We start from the raw sequence: 14153 nt of genomic DNA on the forward strand, positions 1-14153 counted from the left end.
AATAAGCGTGGATTTTTTAAGAATATTTTTTTCATCCATCATCCGGCCAATAAGCGTGGATTTTTTAAGAATATTTTTTTCATCCATCATCCGGCCAAGCGTGGATTTTTTAAGAATATTTTTTTCATCCATCATCCGGCCAATAAGCGTGGATTTTTTAAGAATATTTTTTTCATCCATCATCCGGCCAATAAGCGTGGATTTTTTAAGAATATTTTTTTCATCACCATCTGGCCAATAGGCGTGGATTTTTCAAGAATATATTTTTCATCCATCATCCGGCCTAAAAACGTGGATTTTTAAGAATATTTTTTTCATGCAACATCCGGCCAATACCATCATCATCAGATTGGAGCAACTCAAACAATAGTGAGTTAAAAACATTATTGGCGGGATAATAAGCGCGAAATTTTTTAAAATTTTTCTTTCATCCATTATTAGACCAATAAGCGTGGATTTTTTTTAGAATATTTTTTCATCCATCATCAGACCAATAAGGTGCATTTTTTCAGAATATTTTTTTCATCCACCATCTGGCCAATAAACGTGGATTTTTAAGAATATTTTTTTCATCCAACATCCGGCCAATACCATCATCAGATTGGACATGTTTTTATGATCTCTTTTTAATTTTTTTTTTTTTTCATCGAAGAAGTGTTGACTGGGTATGTTTTGTCCCGTACTTTTCATACTCAGATATTTCTATAAATTTCCATAGAACTTTAGCAAATGAAAAGTAATGAAAATGTACAGCTAGGAAACATTGCTATTTGTTTTGAAATAATGAAAATGAAAATTATGTTATCAATGCCATATCAACAGAAGAAGAATGGAAGACAACCAGTAGGTAGGTCATTGTAAGCAGGAATGCGCCTTCAATATGTACATATTTACATACATAAATATTATTTTTCGAATGTAAAATATGTAAATTGACTAAAAGGGTAGAATGAAAATTTCAAGTTCAATTTTAAACACGTGTAGAAGACATCCTACGAACAAAAATGAAAAACAAAAGATAAAAAAAAATGTCCGATATATGATTTAAATATACAATTTTATTCAGCGACATTTTCCATGCAGCAAATAATATCCTCAAAAGCTAAAAAATTGTGAAAGTTTAATTTTTGAAATTACCATGGCAACCTTTTTTGACAGATTGAAAATATATCTAAATTAAAATTTGGTTTTGAATTCGGATGAAAGTTTGAAACAGTATGCAGTAGGTTTTTAATTTATGTGTATTTCGCTAATAAAAGTGTTGTATTCTAAATATTTGTTAGTTAACTCACATACATATGTACATTATGCAGCAGACATTGCCAATTGTAATACAATACACACATACATAAAATACATACCATGGCCATGACATGATTATCTATATTCGGTAAGATTGACTATTATATACATTTCATTACAATGTGTACAAATTGAAAAGAAATTACTTGTAGTTTTGAACTTTATATTTATATTCCACGGTACTCTTGAACCAACTATAAATGAAAGGCGCTTACACCTGGGAATATTCATAGATGAGAAAATAAACAAAAAAAACGCCGGAGCGCTTTTTAAATAAATCGCGGTCAAAGTTCACATTTTAAAGTTTTTTAAGGTTTTCAAGATTTTGCTTGGAAACCGCAAGTTCTATCGGAATAGGATTAGAGAAAATATTGTAGCTGTGAAACTTTTCTACAAGAATGACCTTTATGATATCGTAGGTTTAACAATATTTGCAAAACCGCGTGTTGCCAGGCGCCATTTTAAATTTATTTGGAAAGTTTGACTGTTTTTAAGCTACGTGTACTCAGGACCATGTGTTGTGTTGTTTACTGTGACTTGAAAAAAATTACTTTGCCAAAAAAATGGCATCTACTTGATCTACTCGAACATTTTAGTCCGATCATTTTTCACAACTTTCGACGTGCATCGATCAAATTAAGTCTTTGTATGTCGATAAAGGACCATCCTATTGCTCTATGAAAAACTGGTTTATTAAATTCAATCGTGGCCGACAATCGCCAAAAAACGAAGGTGGCGAGGGTCGCCCAAAAACGACCGTTGTGCCAGAAAAAAATTAAGCCGTACGTGAACGGATAATGCAAGATGGCAATGTTATTTACCGTGAGATAGAGGCATCCTTGGACATTTCTTCCACCAACTAACATTTGATATGACATGAACACATGGCCTCAAACATGTATTTGTCTCGTCAGATCCGGCAAATTTGATAAATCGCTAAAAAACATGGCTCTTGTAGATTTGTGCAAAGAAATTGTGAAGAAAAAAACGATTGTGGTGCTTCAAACAACGTTTATGAGATCATAACAGACGACGAATCTTGAATATATGCTTAGCATCCCGAAACAAAACAAGAATCGACTGTTTAGGTCTTCGAAAGCGAGCCAAATTCCACGAAAGTTGTTCATGTAAGAAGCACTTCAAAGCAAGGGGCCACCTGTTTCTTCGGCAAAATTGACCGTGAGGCGATTGTACGGCTTGAGAAATATAGGACATTTAATTCTGAGTGGTACACTACAATTTCTTTGTCCGAAGTCTCCTGAAAAATTAGAAAAACGAACAAGGAAACACGAATCATTCTGCATCATGGCAATGCGAGCTCTCACACATCGATTCAAACCAGCGCCTGTTTGACCGCACAAAGCGTGGAATTGATGGGTCATACGCCGTACAGCTTTGAATGAGGATCCAATGACATCATTTGATTCCAGCATATCAAGAAAACAAGTGAGCAAAGGCTATAGTCGGGACGGGGCCGACCATGTGATACCCTACACCACTACCCCTGTGCATAAGGTTTTCACTGGTAAACATTTCTTTTAGTGAATATAATCCGACTACCACCAAAAATAATATGCCTCTTTCTCTCTGGGACCCCCATAAGCAACCAAACTTTCGTGACCATCCGATCAAAATTACGACCTGTAGCTTGATTGCAAAAAATGGAAGAATTGGATGCATTACCGACTATTGTGGTATCTCCCTTGTTTGACCACCTTCGCCAACCTGCTTTACGCCAATGTAAAGGTAATATTTTCTTCTTCCATTGACAGGTTTTGCCGTTGGAATACCCCTACTAAAAGCCAATATATTCACAAAGAATAAAACTTTGAATTTGTCTCCAAATGAGTTTTTGCCCATTCCGACCCCTAAATATTATCCGACCATCATTAAAATCAGTAGGCTTCTTCCTCTGTGGGACCCCCATTAGCCCCTAAAATTTCGTGACGATCCGATCAAAATTGCAACCTGTGGCGTGATTACAAAATAATCGGAAAATGGGATGCATTATCGACTATTGCCATATCTCTGCTATTTGACCACCTACGACAACCTAATTTACATCGCTGGAAAGGTGATATTTTCTACTTTCCTGGCCTGGTTTTGCTTTTGATATACCTCTTAAAGAAACAGAGATATTGGCTTTGAAATAAAATGTTGACTTTTCTCCAAATAAGTGTTTGCCCATTCCGACCCCTAAATATTATCCGACCATCACCCAAATCAATAGGCTTCTTCATCTGTGAGACCCCCATTAACCCTCAAATTTTCGTGACGATCCGATCAAAATTGCGACCTGTAGCGTGATTTCCAAAAAAATAGAAAAATGGGATGTATTACCGACTATTGCGATATCTCCGTTATTTGGTTACCTACGCCAACCTAGTTTGCATCATTGAAAAGACGGGATCTTCTACTTTCATAGTCAGGCTTTGCTTTTGGCAAATTTTCAACCAAAGCTGTGATATTCGTCAATATAATTAAAATCGCAAAAATTAAAATTAGGGTTTTATTTGCTACTATTGTGATATCTTCGTTGTTTGATCACCTACGAGCACCTACTTCACATCATTCGAAAGGTGATATTTTCTGCTTTCATTGTCAGGTTTTGCTTTTGGTATACCCCATATAGAAGCTGAGATATTCGCTTTGGAAAAAAAGCGTTGTCTTTTTATCCACCTAAGTTGTTTGCCCTTTCCGACCCCTAAATATTATCCGACAATCACCAAAATCAATAGGCTAGGCAAAATTTCGTGACGATCCGATCAAAATTGCGACCTGTAGCGTGATTACAAGGTTTAGATGGACAGACGGACGGACGGACGGACGGACTGACGGACTGACGGACGGACACACATAGCCAGATCGACTCAGCTCGTCGAGACATTCATTTTGGTATATACAAGTATGGGTCTACGACCATTATTTCGATGCGTTACAAACTTTTTGGCCAAAACCAACTTATAATACCCTCCCCACATAGTGGTGTAGGGTATAAAAAGTCGTGGTCAACGATTTTCGTCGCCAGAAGCTGATGAAAAAGCGTTAGAAACCATGTTTTAAAGGTGTCTCAATCGGAGTGGGACAAGTGGTTCATAATTAAAGAAAATACAAAATTTTTGCAAAAATATGCAAATACTTTAAAAAACGGTATGCTAGGAAGCATGGACTTGTCCCCGGTAAACATAATAACGCTGTAAACAGCACCACAACGAACAGCATCGGTATACATTCCCAAAGGAGCGGACCGGTATGGCCCATTTTAGAAGTTAACCTAAATTTGGACAAAATATTAGGAGATCTAAAGTTTGAACCAAATTGGTTGCCCCGTTCGAGGGATATCGAAATTTTTTAAAAATGGGGGGGGGGGGCCGACCCGGAAGTTGTGGGCCGGTATTGTCTATCTTCGAACTGAAACTAAGTTTGGACAAAATATGACAAAGTCCAATTTTTGGACCAAATTGGTTGATCAGTTCAAGATTTATCGTGCTATCCAGCCACTATATATGGTGCCATTGGGGTTTTTTACACCTTTCAGGCTGTTTTCTCCAGAAGTATGGACTTGCCCCTGACAAAATTTTTCCGAAATGCAAGTTGCTTCAACAAAAATCAAAGTGATTCGAGAGCAGGTTTTAATGTGAACTTATTCGAAATTTTGTGTAGGAGCTACCCGAAGGAGTGGACAAATATTGTCCATATTCCAACCTTATCTATATGGACCAAATAGATCACTCCCATCAAGAATTATGGTACGCACAATTTTTTCAAACATATTTGAACTTTTGTGGGGAGGTATCTGAAGGAGTGGACCGATATAGTTTACCTTCGAACTTAAACTAAGTTTGGACAACATATTACAAAATCCAAATTTTGGACCGAATCGGCAGATCTATTCGAGAGTTATCTTGCGCTTGCAACTTTCAGGACTTGTCCCTGATGAAACTTGTAACGTCGTATGGAGAGGAGTGAATACAACTTGTTACAACAAAAATCATAGCGATTCGAGAGCAGGTCCTAAACTGAACATTTCCGAAATTTTGTGTGGGAGGTACCCGAAAGTGTGGATCGATTCCATATTGGAACCTCCTCTAAGTCCGGTAGAAATTACACGTTGTGCAAAGTTTGAACCAAATCGGTTACACCCTTCAAGAGTTATCATGCGCACAAATTTTTCAAACTTTTGTGGTGGGGGTACCGGAAGGAGTGGACCGATATAACCCATATTCGAACTTAAACTAAGTTTGGACAAAATATTACGAAAGCCAAATTTGGACCGGTCGGTTGTCACTGACGGACATTGCTAAATCGACTCCAAATTGTCTGAAAAGGATTTCGTCCAAACATACTTGGGGTCTAAAACCATTATTACGGTGAGGGACATTTTGCCCGTATGAACGTATATATGTATACCCTCGTTAGCATAAATGCTGAGGGTATAATTATATTCCCAGCAAAATAAATTGGAAGTAGTGCAATGTAGACTAGTTGTTTCACGGCATGTTTTTATGCAGTTCAAACGGAGTCGTGAAAAAGGCACTCCATTCCTCAAATTTTAACCACATTTGGATGCAATCCAAAGAATCACATCCATTTGTCACATTTTAACAACATCCGGAGGCAGTTCAACGGAGTCGTGAAAAAGGCACTCCAATTCCTTACAATTTAACTGCATCCGGGTGCAGTGCAAACGGAGTCGTGAAAAAGGCACTCCGTTCACTACATTTTATTAGCAGTTGTTAGAGATCCTTACATGTACATAAATCAGTTTGTACATCTCTACAGGCAGCGGAATACATTTCCAAAAAGAGATAATCTTGTTAACATTTCCAAACATTTGTTAATACAAACTAAATAATATTTAATTTGTGAACATTTTTCCGGTAACTCACGAGAAGAAAATTTTCCAATGGAGTGCTGTTGGAGTACATGTCGAAATCTTAACTGGTAATGGGAAGACAATATCAAACCCATTTAGCAGATGAAGCAAAAGTACTTAAGCTTGAATTAAATGAAACACGTGCTCTGGACTGCCTCCTATTCTACCCCAAATGGTCAGTTAAAATGCAATGCCAAAGGGTCAGTTAAAATGCAGTGCCAAAGGTTCAGTTAAAATGCAATGCCAAAGGGTCAGTTAAAATGCGGTGCAATGGAGTGCCTCTTTCCGGGGTCACTCCCTTGTAAAAATCATGAGTGAAAATGCATAATTTGATGCACTTCCAAATCACTTGTACATATCATTTAACTGCCTCTTTGGAGGCAAACTTTTCGCTGGGTTTACATAACTATATTGAAAAATTTACATAATTATCATTTATACAAAATGTCTTCGTCGAATACCGTAGAACGACAACTTCTCCGAACTGCTACCAACATAATTTCGGGCATAATTTCGTTTTAAATAGTTTTATGAAATCGTGAGGATTTTATTGATACTTCGGCATTGGTTGGCAATTAGGCCTTCTCAAATATATAATTCTGCTTACATTCTTACTTCTACTTTAAAACTAATAAAAATTTTTATAATTATAAATTTCAAAATTAAGCAAAGAAATAATTTGGAAATTAAGAAAAAAAATCGTTGTGAGTTACGTCCGCAATTTTTTGGGAGTTATGTCCGCAAAGCAAAGCGGACATAACGCCCAAAATCATTTTGGGAGTTATGTCCGCTCACCTTCGGTTTAGGCCACCTAAGTAAGAAGGTAAAAAATACCGGCTTTCTTACAAAACCAGAGAAATGCAATTAAGTGTGAATTGGGGAAACAATCTGTTTTTTTTTTGTGCATCCCGAGTATCTACACATACCCCAGCCCCATATTGTGAAGTAGGGTACAGTGAAAAAAGAATCGACTAAAACATGGAGTGGAAAAACCAAAACATTCATTCATTTATTCCATTTATCTATGTATGTAGACTATTTATATGGAATATTTCGTTTATATGGGATTTTAATTTTATTTTAGTTCATATTGTTATTCACAGATATTTGTTTCGTTATTGACAGATATTTGTTTCATCCAAATATGAACTTAGGTTTGAAAAAGAAAATGAATATAAAAAAAACATCTAAGCAAATATTTGTTAAAAATATTTAATTTAAATTATTGACACTGGTATTGCGATGCTTTAATGTGTAGTCGAAAATGTTTCCCTTATTTTTCATTATGCCACAAATTATGTTTGTGGTTGATGGTTTTGTGATTAGTTGTTTGTTGTATTTGCCAACAACAGCAGCAAAAATTGAAGTAACTTCAAAAGTTGCCATGTTCAAACAACTGATGAAAGAATAACAAAAAAATAACACTTCACAAACAGAAACATTTCAAGGCGTTTTAATATTCTGGCGTTCTTTTCTGTGCTCAAACATATTTGTATTTGTGCATATCTGTATCTGTACATGTATCTGTGTGAAAAAGGAAAGTAAACATCCCAGCAAACCAAATGTCGGATGTCCGACATATCGGAACAATTGCGGAAGCAAAATCGTTCAGTTTTCGTATCGATTTCTATACGATTTTTCGTAGAGAATTCGTTCAGATTTCGGAGAAAATGTCGGAAGTAAATTTCCCTTCGAATATGCTAATGTTTTTCTTCCGATTTCGTTACGAATTCGGATCGATATGTAGGGAACAAATTTCCCTTCGAACAGCAACCACCTTTTGTATATATCTAACAAGCAACATTTTAGTTTGTTGTCGAAAAACAAAATGGTTGGTTATAAAATTCGCATATACATTTTTTAAATATTTTAAATACAAATGCAACATATAATAATTCAAGCTAGTGCTGATAGACTCAACATATTCGTATACAAAGTTTACATTGTTCTACTATAACTACAAAATGATAACAACAGTGAAAAAATCAGAGAAAAATTTGTTCCTTCAGAAATCTTTACGAAAGTTCGGAAGTTACCTCAGATTTGCATACGACATTATTCCGAAATCGTTCAGAAATCTGTACGAAAATTCGGAGGAAAAAAATCGAATTCCGAATTTCCCAAGGATTTTCTTCCGATTTCGTTGCGAATTCTGATCGAAATCGATCCGATTTCGCTCCGACATTTCGTTACGAAATTATGTCAACCACTTCATACAACTTTCGTTAAGATATCGTTACGATTTCGGATCAGATATCGGACGTAACGTCCGAATTTCGTTCGATTTCGTTACGATATCGGTACGATTGGTTTGCTGAGATTTTACTTAATTCTAAGAAATTTAACAGTGGGCTCACATTCAAATGACGTAACGTTATGTTATTGACGGATACAGTGATGCGAACTTATTGTGGTGAGTTTTTATGAAGTAAAACTTAAAGCAACTAAGGAGCAAAGAAGGATGCTTTAAAGCAAATGAAATCAGCACACACCCCTTTGCATGTTAATAGTATGCATGTGTGTCGGGCGATATACAATTACACTATGCAACACGAAAATTATTAACCATATTTGGACACCGCAGCGTGATAGAAGACCAAAAATAAGAAGACACGTATCTCGGCGTTTTTCCCTATCACTTAAACTTTAGCGTCTACTTATTTTTGGTCTTCTATCACACTGTGGTGTCAGAATGTGGTTAATAAACCATGACTCAAAAAATGACACACAGTGTTATTAGTATTCGTATACAAACATATGTATGTATGTACATATATTTTTCACGAAGAGCTCAATAGACCGCAGTTAAGTACTACGAAACCACAAACATAAATCTAGCATAAATGTGCCAGTCCAACCACAATGTTCCCAGAATTAGCTTCATAGGTAGGTAAGCATAAACGAGCAAAATGACTAAACTTCCACAAGAAGGATAAATCATATTAAATATTTATAAGCTGGTAATACTGCGGTAATAGCAAAAAACCTTATCATTTCCAAATTCGGAATTCCAACTATTGAAATCAGACAGACAACCAGGAAAATGTATTTATTTTATTTTTATTATTTATTTAAAGATATTTATTATAATGATCAATTATAATAAAGTCAAATTACAAAAAAAACACTAGGAAAACCATACAAAGTTCGAAATTATAGTAGACTAGCAAAGAACCCGCTACTTCGTATGCGGATAGCAGGGTACAATATTCAATACAAACGTTCAAACCCACGACCTTATCTCAAGTTTTAGAATTTTAGCCAAAGTTATTTCCCAATCCCTATGGCATTTCACGTGTGAATGTCTCATACATTTTAAATCGAAATTTTCAAAACCATTCTGATCTAATCCCAATTCATTCCAGTTGGCCACCATATAATTTAGAGCATTTAGACCATTATATGAAGAACCATGGACTTTCCCACGAAAAATCTAATATCGCTTTAAAAAAGGCCACTTAAACAAAAATTTTCAATATTTGTGTGGGTGGTACCCCAACGAGTGGACCGATAGGAAGCACTTTTGAATATAAACATAGTTTGGACAAAATTTTTCGAGATCCAAAGTTTACTCCAAATCGGATGATCCCATTATGGCCATTTTAGCGAATATTTTCGAGATTTCGATGGACGGACATTGCTACATCGACTCGAAAGTGACTGAAACGGATTTCGTCCAAACATACTTGGGGTCTAAACCCATAATTTCGATGAGGCACATTTTGCCCGTATGAAAGTGTATATTAGGGTGGTTTTAAAAAAACTTCAACAAATTTTGTCGATCTATACTGACAAATTTATGCGGAAAGTTTTTAGACTCAAAGAAGACTAATTACAAAATTTACGATATTTCGGTAAGATAATGTGGTTAAAACCTAAAAAAATACCCAAATTAAGAGGTATGCTTCTATGGGGGATAAATGTAGACGTGAACATATACTAATAATTCTTTTCAGGAAAACTTTATAGTCCCCTGGAGGACTAAATAACAAAATCCAGTAATTTCGTTGGGATATTGAGGCCACAACCTTCAAAATACCGAAAATCGGGAGGTACCGTTTTACGCGGGCAATATGAAGGCGTGGACCTATACCAAAAAATTCCGGGGGAATGTTTTATACCCCCAGCGAAGACTAAGTACCAAACTTTAGCCATTTCGGAGGAATATTGATGCCACAACCTTCAAAATACCGAAAATCGGGAGGTACAGTTCTATGGGAGCTATATGAAGGCTTGGGCCTATACCGACAAAATTCTGGGGGAAAGTTTTATTCTCCCAGGGAAGACTAAATACCAAATTTTAGCCATTTCGGAGGAATATTGAGGCCACCACCTTCAAAATACCAAAAATCGGGAGGTACCGTTCTATGGGGGCTATATGAAGGCGTGGACCTATACCGACAAAATTCTGGGGGAAAATTTTATTCTACCAGCGAAGACTAAATACCAAATGTCAGTCATTTCGGAGGAATATTGAGGCCAAAACCTTCAAAATAAGGAAAATCGATAGGTACCGTTCTAAGGGGGCTATATGAAGGCGTGGACCTATACCGACAAAATTCTGGGGGAAAGTTTTATTCTCCCAGCGAAGACTAAATACCAAATTTTAGCCATTTCGGAGGAATATTGAGGCCACAACCTTCAAAATACCGAAAATCGGGAGGTACCGTTCTATGGGGCCTATATGAAGGCTGGGAACTAGACAAAATTCTAAGGGAAAGTTTTATTCTCCCAGCGAAGACTAAATTCAAAATTTCAGACATTTTGGTGTGATAATGAAGCTAAAATCTTAAAAATACCGAAAATCGGGAGGTACCGTTCTAAGGGGGTATTATCAAAATGTGGACGATATAGCCCATTTGCAATACCAACCATTCTATGAGTAATATAAACTTCTTTACCAAATTACAAAGCTCTATGCTAAAAATTGCTAGCTGTGTCTTGATTTCAACATACGGACGGACAGACGGACGGACGGACATGGTTATATCGAGTTAGAATTTTGACCTGATCAAGAATATATATACTTTATAGGGTCTCCGATGAATATTTCGATGTGTTACAAACGGAATGAGAAATTTAATTATATCCTCCATATTATGGTGGAGGGTATAAAGAGGTTACCAAAACCTACTTTGAAAAAACTGTTATTTGAACAAATACTATGAAATGATTTTCTTTTCTCAAAAAAATATTTCCTCTTGCACGAATGAATGACCTTTTGCCTATTATTGACTATAATAACTTTTATTCCACTTAAATATTGAAAAAAGGTCCTGCACAAAGCACTTTTAAATGATATGATGATACAATTATATATAATTTAAAATTATATATTTAAAGTTATGTTATGTTGGGTTATGTCGTGGGGCTCCAAAGCTTATTTTCAGTAATATATATGCTTACAGTGACTTCAAAAGTTTGTCAAAAAGCACATAAATAAATATTTCTAAATGACTTTGTTCGTGAGCTTTTTTAGCGAATCACCTTATAATTAAGATTTTATATAATCTTAGGTAAAAACTTATCAACATATGATACGGGGATACAAGGTTGTAAAAAAGTCATAACCCTAGTATATACCCTCGTTAGCATAAATGCTGAGGGTGTAATGAACTATTATTTGTCAACCACTGAAGGGTGGTTGTTTACATTACTTTGTAATGTGTATACGGTGCATAGTACATTCATTCCAATAGTGAGTTAGTCATCACAGTCAAAGACCTCACTAGTAACCAAAGATTTAAAAAGCTTCACAAATTTTTCACAAATTTATTTGATTTTATATAAATAAAAATTTCCGAAAGTTATCATGCCGTTGACCTACTACTTAGCCAATTTTGGTTTTCATTGTAAAAGTTTTATATTGAAAGTTTAAATTTATAAGATTTTTATCTCAATTCACATCACTGTCACTTTGAAGTATTTAACGTGGGATGCAAGGAAACAAAAAGACGGACGACTGATGCTGAGCTGCAACTTATTGGCAAAAAAATCTTTGAAAATCACGAAAAAATTACAAATCACTTCAAATCTAATATTGTTTCAAACCAAATTGTGGGTTTCAGACGTTATTCGATTGTCTGGGCAAAAACACAAAAAAATAGTAAGTCATGGCCTGGCAAAAAGAACAAATAGTGAATAGAAAGCAAAGTGAATGTCATGGTTATTTTTATCCACGTGTGTGTGTTTTTGTAGGTCTCTGACTGTTTTTATTTGCCATTTTTAGTTATTTCTTCTAAGATCTATAGAATGCGAATCAAACAAAAAGATTAATAAAATTATTCTCAAAATGATACCACATACCCTACACCTTCAATAGAACACCACCACCTTAAATTTATGAGGCCACATAATTTACAAAATCTCAATTTTTTCCAATCAATTCATGGTATAACCCAGTTACCAGACAACAGTTATAGGAATTTATGTGGCTAACAACTGTTGTTGTTATTGTTGTTATTTATGTATTTATTAATTTTTTTATGTGGAACTCTATTTTTATATCTTTATCTTTGAATCAAAGCTACTTGCTGACTGTTCGTTCAAAAGCATGTTAAAACGTAGTTGTGATTTTGTGGTGATCTCAAAAGATGCCATTAATTCAGTAAAAAGGTTTCTAAGAAATGTTTTCGTTTTTGGGGTTTTTACGTTTTATCTCTTCATAATTTGCCATTTCGAAGAGGGCTAATCTTCTACCAAAGAAGCAAAAACAAAAAACTCATTTAAAAACCACAAATCTGTGGCATACAATTAGCAGTCAATAAAATGGCAAAGACATTCTTTTACGATGATAACATCATGATGTAATGATATTCAGGTCGAATTCTCCTATTAGAATCGATAAGGCATGCCATGTGGCACTGACTAGTTTTTATAAAAATGCAAAATAAATGAACATTAGAAAATTAAAATTTTAAAAAGGCTTAAAATGTATTTAAAATGTTCAAATTAAAAAAAAAATTACCTTAGATTCAAGAATGACAAGTTTGTTTATCAAATTGAGACAAGATTGATTCGTCGAATTTGTAATCCTCTGGAAAAATGATGCTTACAATTAACAAATAAAAAAGTATCAGTTGGCTTTGTCGTCAGAGATATACCCTCAGCCTATGGACAGATACATTGTGGTGTATACAATAATACAATAAGGTGATACAATAAAAAAAAATACCAACTGATGTCTTCATTTGTTGTCATATTTTTAATCAAAAATAAGTAACAAATATTTCGATTCTATGAAGAATATCTTTGTACAACATCTTTATTTAAGCTTAGCGAAGAATATTTTACCGATTTTTCTACCTTTTGTGGTTATTTCGCGCAAAATATTTTGACAGTAAATGAAGGCTGAATTCGCCTTTTGAATCACCTTCGTAAATACGACTTGGACAGATTGAATGTATTTAGGGTCTTTTCAGAATTTTGAGGCCCTTTTTTTGGATATTTGAGCCGACATAAATGTGGATTAGGATTAAAGTTCAAAAATGTTGCGGAGGAGGTACTTAAAGGAATGGAGCGACAAAATCCATTATGGAAGTGGATTCTAGTTTGGGAATCATATCTTTTCGATAAATATTGCGTATGCCAGGAAGCATGGACTTGTTCACGAAAAACATAATATCGCTGTACACAGGACTACAACGAACACTATCGGTATATATTTCCCAAGGATCTTCGAACAGACCATAAACCGCACTTAGACACAAATGTTGAACTATTGTCGGAGAGCAATAAGGGGCAATTTAAGAAGTTAAACCAAATTAGGCCAAAATATTATTCAAAGTTTGGACCAAATTGGTTGCCCCGTTCAAGAGATATCGTGCATACCTTTTTGTGGAATATTTTAAGTATCGAAAGTTGTGGACCGGTATTGCCCATCTTCGAACTGAAACTAAATTTGGACAAAATATGACGAAAGCCAAAGTTTGGACTAAATCTGTGTCATAGGGTTTTTTTTACAAATTTTCGGGCT

The 14153-nt window shown here is 35.1% G+C and overlaps 1 protein-coding gene across 2 annotated transcripts in view; it reads right to left on the minus strand.

Annotated features, from left to right (window-relative positions):
• Positions 1 to 14153, minus strand: part of LOC141402756 (bumetanide-sensitive sodium-(potassium)-chloride cotransporter-like) — a 325712-nt gene that overhangs the window by 199392 nt on the left and 112167 nt on the right. The gene's annotated exons all lie outside the window — the stretch shown is intronic.

The sequence above is a fragment of the Musca autumnalis genome, unplaced genomic scaffold (assembly GCF_047663935.1).
Source record: "Musca autumnalis isolate F117 unplaced genomic scaffold, ASM4766393v1 scaffold_4, whole genome shotgun sequence".
In the NCBI taxonomy this organism is placed as follows: Eukaryota; Metazoa; Arthropoda; class Insecta; order Diptera; family Muscidae; genus Musca; species Musca autumnalis.